This window comes from Sinocyclocheilus grahami, unplaced genomic scaffold (assembly GCF_001515645.1).
Source record: "Sinocyclocheilus grahami isolate Dianchi unplaced genomic scaffold, SAMN03320097.WGS_v1.1 scaffold1465.1, whole genome shotgun sequence".
Lineage (NCBI taxonomy): Eukaryota > Metazoa > Chordata > Actinopteri > Cypriniformes > Cyprinidae > Sinocyclocheilus > Sinocyclocheilus grahami.
Window position 1 is genome coordinate 167,906 of NW_015506644.1, and position 11,870 is coordinate 179,775.

The 11,870-nt window shown below is 39.7% G+C and overlaps 1 protein-coding gene across 1 annotated transcript in view; it reads left to right on the top strand.

Moving 5' to 3' along the window:
- Positions 1-11,447: 11,447 nt before the first annotated feature.
- Positions 11,448-11,870, top strand: part of LOC107570491 (uncharacterized) — an 8,299-nt gene continuing 7,876 nt past the window's right edge. Inside the window, exon 1 of the mRNA XM_016256718.1 lies at positions 11,448-11,694. The gene's annotated coding sequence lies outside the window, so the exon portion shown is untranslated. The remainder of the gene's footprint in view (positions 11,695-11,870) is intronic.

The window sequence follows — 11,870 nt, forward strand, 5'->3', positions numbered from 1 at the left end:
CACTTCAAGGCGTAAGCGTGTCTCGTAGATAGTGTTTTCGCCGAAGTGATGGTGTCAACTACCTCTTGGGGTAGGTCACCTAGAACCTGTTACGAGCAGCTCGTAACAGCTCGTCGGCTGCCCAGTTGTGCAGACCAGAAATGTGAATGGCACAAAGCGACCTCAGATGCTTCAGGTGGCGGGCGAGTTGCAACATGCGACGGGAGCGTAGACCACCTTGTCGGTTGATGTACTCAACGGTCGCAGTGTTGTCCATGTGGACTAGTACGTGCTTGCCTCGTAAGCGCCCTTTGAGATGAATTAAGGCAAGGTGCACTGCCAGAAACTCTAGGCAGTTGATGTGCCAGTGCAGTTGGGGCCCCGTCCAAACCCCCGACACTGCAAGCCCGTCGAACGTGGCCCCCCAGCCGGTGGTAGAGGCATCCGTGTGAACCACAGCATTCCTGGAGACCAGTTCTAGGGGTGCTCCTGCCCGGAGAAACGCAAGGTCTGACCACGGGGCTGCTTTGTTGGAGGCTGCTGCGTTTCCTGCGTGAGAGCGGCAGCAGGGGGCCGCCCTCGGCGATGAGTAGACTGAGGCGCTGCCGCCGGTGGCCGAGTGGAGGCAGCAGCTGCACGCCGGGGCAGTATGTGTTTGATGGCCTCCATCTGCTTCTGTGCGGCGGAGAACTGCTTGGCGAAGTTCTCTACTGCGTCGCCGAAGAGGCCGGTCTGGGACATGGGGGCATTTAAAAACCGAGTCTGGACAGTTTCCCTCATGTCAGCCAGACATTGCCAGAAATGGCGCTCTTGGACCACCATAGTGGACATCACACGGCCCAGAGACAGCACGAGGTCAGTAGCGGTACGGAGTTCTTCGAGAACATCTGGGTCGTGACCGCCAGGTGGCAGCGGTATTTGCACACAATTGCATCGCAACCGACCGTTCCATCGGAGGGACTTCCGTATACCCCCACGCTGCCCCACCGTCAAGGGTGGTGAGGAGGACGAACCACTGGGGCGGTTTCTGGCAGTGAAAGGGGCCCAGTGAGCTCATCATGCACCTCCGGGAAGAAAGGCACTGGGATGGGGCCCTGAGAACAAGCGCGAGCCACCCCAAGAAACCAGTCATTCAGCCTTGAGGGATCGGGATGCAGTGGAGGTCCCGGGCAAGCATAGCCACCATTTCCGGATCCGGATTCAGATCCGGCATTGCTGGCTGCCCAGAGGGCGGCAGCGCTGCCAGATCATCCTCTCCAGAAAGGAGCGATCGACATCCAATCGTCAGGGGGAGCACCAAAGGATACAAGTGGTACCCCACGAGAGGGTCCAGCCTGTTCTTTCGGTGGCTCCACTGGCTGCGAAGTGCCGGTGGAAAGAGGAGCCCTCGGAGCTTGGTTCCACTGAGGGGAATTCCTCACCGTCACCGTAAGACCAGTCCTGCTACTGCCAGAAGTAGCGCCCCCCCGGCGGCCGGCAGGGGGAGCCCTAGATCTAGGCAGAGGCACGGGCACCCTGCCCCTTTGCAGGAAACGGAGACTGGTCCGGAACTCCGCGACGGTCATTCTTCCGCAATGGAAACATGACTCATCCGCGAACGTCACCTCAGCATGTTTAACCTGTTAAAGGGTTAGTTTACCCAAAAATTTAAATTCTGTCATTAATTACTCACCTTCATGTCGTTTCAAACCTGTAAGACCTTCGTTCATCTTCGGAAGACAAATTAAGATATTTTGATGGAATCTGAGAGCTGTCTGACCCTGCATAGACAGCAACGCAACTGAAATGTTCCCAAGTCTAGAAACGTAGCGAGGAGATCTGTAAAATAATACATGTAACATCAGTGGTTCAGCCGCAATTATACGAAGCTACGAGAATACTTTTTGTGCACAAAAGAAAGAAAAAAACACTTTATTCAACAATTCGTCTCCTCCGTGTCACCCTGTAAACAGCGTAGATGAAGATGAACGAACATTCAAGGGTTTGAAACGACATGAGGGTGAGTAATTAATGACAGAATTTTCTTTTTTGGGTGAACTAATGCCCAGACACGTGAGGCAGCGATCGTGACCATTGCCCGGCGCCAGGAAACGACCGCATCCAGAAACGCACTGGTGGAAAGGCATCTTTAAAAAGACGCGTCTTTAAAAAGACGTCCACCCGTGAATTCTCTTTTAGAGTTTGCTCTTTTAGAATTGCTCTTTTAGTGTGCTGAAGTGCACAGGGGAGATGGCCACCTGTAACACAAACAGGGGATAGTGCAGCATGATGTGTGCAACCCACTCGACACGGGAAGAACCACCGCCGCTGAAGCGCCGTACCGCCAGCACGAGAGCTTCCAAAGAGTATGCTTGAACTTGATCTGTAGATCACTCGTTAAGCAGAAGGTCAGGAGCAGAACGATGAAACCGCTCAGCTCCGAAACGAAAAGCTGAATATGTGCTGCACTAGCTGCCTACTTATACTCACGCTGTGATCAGCGGAAGCTGGATGCAATAATCGCATGCCAATGTGCATTGGCTCATTTAGTTACACTCGAAGTAGATTGGTCTCTCTAAGCGAGATCCTAATTCGTCGGTCATCCGACATGACGTCGAGAGTGACCGACTGAAAGGGAACTCAATGGCTACCGTGAATTGTTTGGTTACCAACATTCTTCAAAATGTCTTCTTTTGTGTTTATCAGAAGAAAGAAATGTATACAGGTTTGGAATAAGTGTATCACTTTAAACCAAATCATAAATATATTTTGAGCAAATTTTTTAAGTTGGTCTAAAGTATAAATCTTTTTCAGTGTATCAGCAGCTCCCCAACTTCTGTGTGCATTCCATCCCACATCCACCCATGGCAGGTGCTCTCACTCGGAATCACAACACGGGAACATCAGATCCACGTCGCCAACGGCTCTTGGAAGGGGAATTGAGTTCAGCGCTTTGCCTTCTCAAGTGGAAGATGGAACGTCATATGCTATCAATGGATGAATTATGACAAAAGAGCCTCTGGTCGCATTGGAAATGGCAGAGCTTCCCATCAGTGCGGTCTCGGTGGTATTTGCACTATATGTGTCAGGGAGGTCACAGATGTGGAGCAGGCTGGATGCTTTTGAGAGCTTCCTCAAGCAAACACAATTTAGCATGGTGTCAGGGGCAGTGGCACAAAGCTGGCTGGATTAAGGGGCTGTCACACTCTGTCTCCCACAACAGGATAACAAGCAGTGCTTCCCGCGGGGGGTAACAGTGACCTGCCTTTTGTTGTGGGGGACACAGACGTACGGGCAAATGCAAGTACACATCAGCTCTTTTTGTATTAATCATTACACATGCACACTCCCAGGGAGCATAACACACATCTATATTTCTCTGCGATTCTCTGGTGTATTGTATGTGTAGAAATCATTAATTTGTGAACAGAGATGCAATCGCTCTCTTGTGGTTCTAATGAGTATTTAACACCAGTGGAGTTTATTTGACCTAATAATGCTACCGTATGCCTGACATGCAATTATACACAGGGCCACTCGTCCTATGGGTGATATGCAATTTTACACATAATAATCCACGATGATCACATTACACAAAACTGAAATTGCACGTCAAAATAATACATTGTCAATATTTTTTGAGACCCCCCAAAATTTCACAAATCACGTTTTGAAATAACCTTCAGTGGATGGCAACTTGTTTGGTACAAATGCCTCTTTTTTTAAACAAGGACAGACGGGGAGTTATTAATGTGAGCTCACGTCCATTAGGCATCATATGGCGCTGAGTTCAGTTCATGTGTATGCGGTGAAGCCGTCTGCCCCTCCACACTTGCCCTCTGTGACACCTTGTCAGGTTACAATGCACTTAAAATGAATTTGTGTGGCAGAATGAAGAAACCAGGTTCCTGTTTGTGAAGAACCATTCTCCAGAGACGTAGGCAGAGGTGAAGAGGTTAATGAGATTTATTTGTACAACAGTTTTTTTAGCCGAATGTCTCCATGGAAACTGCCTCAGTGTCACGCACCCATGGAGATAAAGATGTGTTTACATGTTGTAAATTATGAGACAAGACACGCCTCACCTAACTTTAAAAAAATGTGCATGAAAGTGTTTGTGGAACATGTTAAATTCATCATTTTGTCATTTGTGCAGAGGCCACAAAGACACGACTAACACAGTCTGGACTATATATATACTGTATATATATATATATACCATAAAAAAGCAAGCCTTGGGGATTTAAAATGTATTTTTAATAGGCATCAGTCATATAAATTATTATCTGTCATGATGATATGACAGTGTGTGGGTCTTCACGGATAACTGGCTCTGATATTTTAATATATTTTTGAGCATAGCTGGAAAGAGATCCATCTGGGACTCCATTTTTTTTTTACTTTGAAATTGGTCAGATGTATCAAACTTTGTGTAAGTTTGAAGGTGTTTCATGTTTTTGTGGCCTCTGCACAAATGACAAAATGATGTTGGTGGCAGTCGTGGCTTAATGGATAGAGAGTCAGACTTGTAATCCGAAGGTCGTGGGTTTGAGTCTCAGGTCCGGCAGGGATTGTAGGTGGGGGGAGTGAATATCCAGTGCTCTCTCCACCCTCAATACCACGACTGAAGTGAGAACCTTGAGCAAGGCACTGAACCCCCAACTACTCCCTGGGTGCCCCAGCATTGGCTGCCCATTGCTCCGGGTGTGTTCACGGTGTGTGTGCGTGTTTGTTCACTTCTCACTGCTGTGTGTGCACTTGGATGGGTTAAATGCAGAGCACAGATTCCAAGTATGGGACACCATACTTGGCCTCACGTCCTTTCCTTTAAAATCTCACATTTAATATTGTTTATTGTATATTATTAATTAATACCTTTCTGAAATCTGACGATTTTTCTGAATAATTCAAACTGCCACTACATTTATGCATTTGGTATATCAAAATGACTTATATTTCCATGTAAGAGACAGTCATCAAAAAAGGAAAATTCTGTCATGTCATTCTGAACCTGTATAATTTTCTTTTTTTCTATGTAAGACAAAAGAAGATTTTTTTTATTTATATATATATATAGTATATTCAGTATACACACACACACACACACACACACACACACACATATATATATATATATATATATATACACACACATATATACATACAGTACTTTTTCCCCCCCAAAAATACCTTTTTTCATATGATTTTGGATTAGTAGACCATACAAAAGTTTGTAAATACAGTAAAAACAGTAATATTGTGAAATATTTTTACAGTTTTAAATAACAGTATAGTCTATGTTAATATAGACATATAATATATTCCCGTGATTGCAAAGCTGAATTTTCAGCAGCCATTACTCCAGTCTTCAATGTCACAATCTGTCTGAAATCATTCTAATATGCTGATTTGTTGCTCAGGAAACATTTCTTAATATGATTTTGGATTAGTAGACCATACAAAAGTTTGTAAATACAGTAAAAACAGTAATATTGTGAAATATTTTTACAGTTTTAAATAACAGTATAGTCTATGTTAATATAGACATATAATATATTCCCGTGATTGCAAAGCTGAATTTTCAGCAGCCATTACTCCAGTCTTCAATGTCACAATCTGTCTGAAATCATTCTAATATGCTGATTTGTTGCTCAGGAAACATTTCTTATTATTATCAATGTTAAAAACAGTTGTGCTGCTTAATGTTTTTGTGTAAACCATGATACATTTTCCCGGAGTTTTGGATGAATAGAAAGCTCAAAAGAACAGCATTTACTTGAAACAGAAATACGTATACAATGTATATTTAGTGATCAATCCTTGCTGAATGAACATAATCTTACACAATCTTACTGACCCCAAACATTATTAAATGACCATGACATAGCACCATACTGTTTGAGCAATGGCTTTTAGACTTAACACTCTGCTGAACTTGAATTGATCGCATTTAATCGATTTTTGCATGGAATTACAGCTCAAGAATCACTTCCATTTGTAAGAGAACACAAGAAAACATACAAACACTACAAACACTGCCCTTTCACTTCACTGATCTGATGATATAGAAATATTATCTAAATTACCCCCAAGTGCAGTATTTGTCTTGTGCCTGAAAAAAAAACTTTTTTTTTAAAAATCTGCTGTTTTCTACTGTGTTAAAGCGCATTCATCAAGCAGGGTCAGGAGCCCAGTGGACACAGCTCATTACAGCAGAGCAGTGCATGGCAGGCCAGCGGAGGAAATCTCAACACTACTGTCCTGTCTGCAAGATGAGGTGGTGGCCTGCTGAAGGAAGCAGGGCGGAAATGTGAAGTGCCCTGACATTTCAACAGACAAGTCTGAAATCTCAAGCCGTCACTCCCAAAGGCCACTCGGCTCAACAAGACTGTGAGTGTAATATCTGTGTATTCACCTGGTAATGGCACTGCCTTTTTTTTTTCTTTTTTTTTTACATCAACTGATGTTTTCTTACAATATAAGGGGAATGTCTATGTCAGAAGTTGTTAACCATAAACATCTGTTTATTTAACTTTTTTTCTCCTCAAAATCAGCACAATGCTGGTGATAGACCACTGCTGGGGTGTTGTTGTCTTGGAGGTCACACAGAAAAATAAAACAGGATAATACTACACCACAGGCCCAAAGATGACAAAGAGTAAGAGAACAAAGACGCTGAAGCATCTAATTGGAATAAAGAATTGATTCATTTAACCAGCATTGAAAGAACCTATTCAATATGGGCCACAGAAGAATGACGGCACAGAATCTAACTTAATCTTTAAAGGGAACTATTAAGCTTTTATTGAGCATTCTAATGAGATCTCTAATTAACATCTATAAGTAATTTCCAGGCTTGATATAATTTGATTCACAAGTAAAAAGTAATCACAAATTGCTTGGTAGAGTACTAAGTCCTTGTCAAGTTTCCGAACAGTGAAAAACTGAAATGATTATGTTTAAGATGAAATACAAAATTAAGTAAAATTTATGAAATAAAAATGAAAGATATCGACAAATTTGTAATATTTTAATATTTTTAAATATTTTATTCAAATAAAAAAATGACAATAGTATGACAAAATTGCTAATTACTAATGAAAATATAAAAATGAAAGCTAATTCAAATGATTAAATACTGTACTATACAATACTACAGTACTGAAATATACAATACCACAATACTAAAATATCACTGTCATTTACTCACCATCAAACCTGTATGACTTTTTTATGACAACTCACAATTTTCAAAACTGTTTTATGGAGCTTTTGTCTATACTGAATGTTTTTTTAGAAAGATGTTTTGTCAGCTGAACAATTGGCATGTTGTTAAACTACTAATCATTGAATCTGTCATGAATGAAATATGGCACTACCCTAAATAAGGTCTACATTGTTTTGGACCCCAGTGTTCATCAAAATATATTTTTTGTGTTATTTTTGTGTTCATTTTTGCATGAACTATTTTATATCACTCTATTTAGTAGCCACATTACATATGCTACAGAAAATATATTTTATACACAGCTGTAATGCTTTCACAAAGCTGATGCACTAATAACAATACTTGTATTGATCAAATAAGATTGAAAACTGCTAACGTGGGTTTGAATTACAACTGTGGGCAAACTAATCCAAATGGAGAATACAAAGAGTAATAAAAGTTATATTACAAAAGGAAGTCAGATTCAAGGTCACAGGCGAAGATATTAAGAGGGTAAAAAGCATTCTCTATTAATATGAAATGAATATTGACAAAAGGGACTGTAACACGAAGACTCAGGCTTGAAAATGGTTCTGTTTATGGTCCTGTTTGTGTCGTTATTACCCTTCCTGGTCCTCTGGGTGCATACAGGCCTTCTGAGAATGTTGTAAAAGGCTTTAATCAACAGAGGCAAACAGATTGTAGTGATTACAGAGGGGTCAGAGGGTTCACTGTATCGAACAGTTCACCTGAGTTCAAGCTAAATGAGATGCACAGCGCTGTTTGAATAATTAAGGAAACACTATATCAGGTTACCATGGCAGATCGAGCCCTGCAGCAAACCTTACGGTAACCACAGAGTCATGTATATTCACACTGTGACCTCTTAACAATGGAATTAGCTCTGCTTAGTTTCTGCAAGGTTCACAGAAATAGTGGACACCCGCAAGGACTGGCAGTTTTCCACAGATGGCCGAACTGTTGGACAAGCGGAGGAGGGTTAGGTAAAGGTTATATGAAACACTATAGCCAGAAGGCCCACTTCTCTCATCAATAATCTGATTCAGTGACAAAGGACTGCAAACTCCCAATTCTGTTAGTGACCAAGGCCCCAGAGGCAACAGTCACATGTGCTGGCTATTGGAAATCAATACAAGGTATATAATGATGCTCAGGCCAAGCTGTTACATTTGGTGCAGAAATATGTAGTAAACATCTTTTCATCTGTGGTCAGTTGAAGCCGGCTGGCCCCTCTCCATCCAGAGTATAATTGCATTTTCCCTGTGGGCTCACAGAACAGTGAAGTGTGATGATCTTACTGCAATCTGCAACATCGTTTAAAGGGTCACTGAGCTGCTAGTGTTGAGCTGAACAGAAAGGGTCGTTCAAGTTGATATTTGAGCACTGAGGTGTCCACGCTTTTTTTCAGTTGTTTTAAAGTTATAGTTCACTCAAAAAAAAAAAAAAAGTGCTGAAAAATTACTCACTCTCAGGTCATTCAAGATGTACATTCATCAGAACAGATTTTGAGAAATTTAGCATTGCATCAGCTGAATGGGTGTCGAATGGGTGACGTCAGAATGAGAGTTCGAACAGCTAATAAAAACATCACAATAATCCACAAGGAATTGATTTGGCTCCAGTCCATCAGTTAACGTCTTGTGAAGTGAAAAAATGTGTGTTTATAAGATGTGTGTTTTATTAGAAACAAATCCATCATTAAGGGGTTTTAACTTTAAAATGTCGCTTCTAGCCAAAATATGAGTTCTTAATAACACTTCCTTCATTGAAAAAAAGGAATCCCCTGTTGTCCTCTCACATCAAAATGCGAACTGCTTTGGACTTATAAATGATGTTTATTGCATATTTCTCTCCTGTTTCAAATGAGACTACTTTTTCGCTGCAGAAATATTAAAAGATAAAGAGCCCATATTTTAGACAGAAGTTTAGCAAGTTCTTAAAGTTATAGTTCACTCAAAAAAAAAAAAGTGCTGAAAAATTACTCACTCTCAGGTCATTCAAGATGTACATTCATCAGAACAGATTTTGAGAAATTTAGTATTGCATCAGCTGAATGGGTGTTGAATGGGTGACGTCAGAATGAGAGTTCGAACAGCTAATAAAAACATCACAATAATCCACAAGGAATTGATTTGGCTCCAGTCCATCAGTTAACGTCTTGTGAAGTGAAAAAATGTGTGTTTATAAGATGTGTGTTTTATTAGAAACAAATCCATCATTAAGGGGTTTTAACTTTAAAATGTCGCTTCTAGCCAAAATATGAGTTCTTAATAACACTTCCTTCATTGAAAAAAAGGAATCCCCTGTTGTCCTCTCACATCAAAATGCGAACTGCTTTGGACTTATAAATGATGTTTATTGCATATTTCTCTCCTGTTTCAAATGAGACTACTTTTTCGCTGCAGAAATATTAAAAGATAAAGAGCCCATATTTTAGACAGAAGTTTAGCAAGTTAAAAATGTCTTCATGATGAATTTGCTTTTTACAGATATGTAGCTTTTCACTTCACAAGACATTCATTGATGGACTAGAGTCGTATGGATTGCTTGTGGATTATTGTGATGGTTTTATCGGCTGTTTGAACTCTCATTCTGATGGCACCCATTCACTGCAGAGGATCCATTGGTGAACAAGTGATGTAATGCTAAATTTCTCAGAATCTGTTTTGATGAAGCAACAAATTCATCTACATTTTGGATGGCCTTGGATGAGAGTGAGTATTTTCATTTTTAGATGAACTATTACTTTAATATTTTTTATTATTGCCATAGTAATGTCCATCTGTACAAAACATTATTCTTCATTCCAAAAATATCCTGTTAAATTTATGGTAGGTAAAAAATTAAAAAAAGTTGTGACTACTAGAAATTAACAATATGATAATGTTTGCATTATTACGGGATTTAATATTGGTGCACTCTCAGAAAAATTGTGCAAAAATTGTACCTTTACAAAAGCTTGTCACTGGGGCAGTACCCTCAAAGGGACAACTTTGTACCTAAAGGGTCCATGTTAGTTCCATAAAAGTACATATTACTACCTCAAGGGTCCATATTACTACTCTAATGTACTAATATTCACCCTTTAGGCATAAAGAAGGTGCAAAGGTGTGTGTGTGTGTGTGTGTGTGTGTGTGTGTGTGATATATATAGGATCCAGTGAGAAGCGTTTGAATTCACAGCACAATGATAAGGTTGCTGTGAGATCTAGTGAGAATCATTCAAATTCTGCACAGAATTCTCTGTTATAAACAGCGCTGACATACAGTGGGTACGGAAAGTATTCAGACCCCCTTAAATTTTTCACTCTTTGTTAGGAGCACTTATTGGCTTATTAATCATTCATTTCTACTTGTTCTCTATATTTTGAAATTATAAAATCACTATTATAAAATATCAAATCATCAAGAAATCAGATTTTGTCAGAATTTTACACTTGCCCTGACATACTGGCAGCAATAAATTAGATATGGGTCTAAAATAAACGACAAAGTCTTGCATAAAAACATTCAGATCTCTGTAACAATGATGATGATGATCAAGTTTCCTAACCCTTTTTTTTTTTTTACCATGAATTTACATGACCTTTCCAGTAGGCTAGTCTAATTCATGGTTTCTGCATAAGTACCCCAAAAGGCTTTCTGAATATCTATGCAGAGCAGAACCAAAGAAATGAGCATTCACTACAGAAATATCCATGACTTTGAACATTTTATTACATTTCCATGATATTTCGAAGCAAGGAAATTAGGCTACAGTTTTAATACTTATGTAATGTTCCCAGATTTTCCATAACGATGAGAGTCCTTGATTATGGTAATGCAGCTGTCTGTGGCTGTGCTGCAGAAAACAATATATATATATATATATATTTTTTTTTTCTTATTGTTGTTTTTGGTGATGAACTTTGTCACCCAGATCGCTCTGAGGTATGGAGGACCAAACCTGCAGAAATTAAAAATGAATAAATGAATGAACGAATAAATAGATAAATAAATAAATAAATGTGATAATGGGATAATAAATAAATGAATAAACGACTTGATAAAATAAATATGATTCATTTTTAATAAAATTAATTTTTTAAATAATTTTTCCCCCTTAATTTATTATTTTCTGCTTTTATACATTTTTAAAACAAAATGTACTTTTATTTTTTCACTAATTCTTTTTTAATGTATTTTTATATTTTTATATTATTTTTACATTTATTTGTAGATTTATTTATATATTTAGGAATTCTTTTTTTTTTTTGAATGATTTATTCCCACATGTATTTAATTTTAGATTTATTTATTTATTGATTCATTTATTTTTACTTTTCCGTGTGTAACATGGAAATGAGGAAGGTGGTCCTTGTGTAGCGTCAGTGCATCATTGGTTGAGAGCTCTCGCGTAGAATCTCAGGCCAGCTAAGTGATAGAGATGAGAGTTTTCAAAGAAAATGGCGGCAAGCAGTAATTCGTTGTCCAGTTTGCTACGGGATGTGGCAGATCAGCTGGAGAGTTGTAAGTTATTTTCACCTAAAGTTATTCGCATTAATGCCGAAATATTTAAACAATTTTCCAGACATAAAAACATGAAGCTGAAGCTACTTATGTGATCCCCCACAGCATCGTCGTCATCGAGTCTGGAACCATCGACGTCAGAGCCTAGGGTGATGACACCCAGAGTCAGACACCCA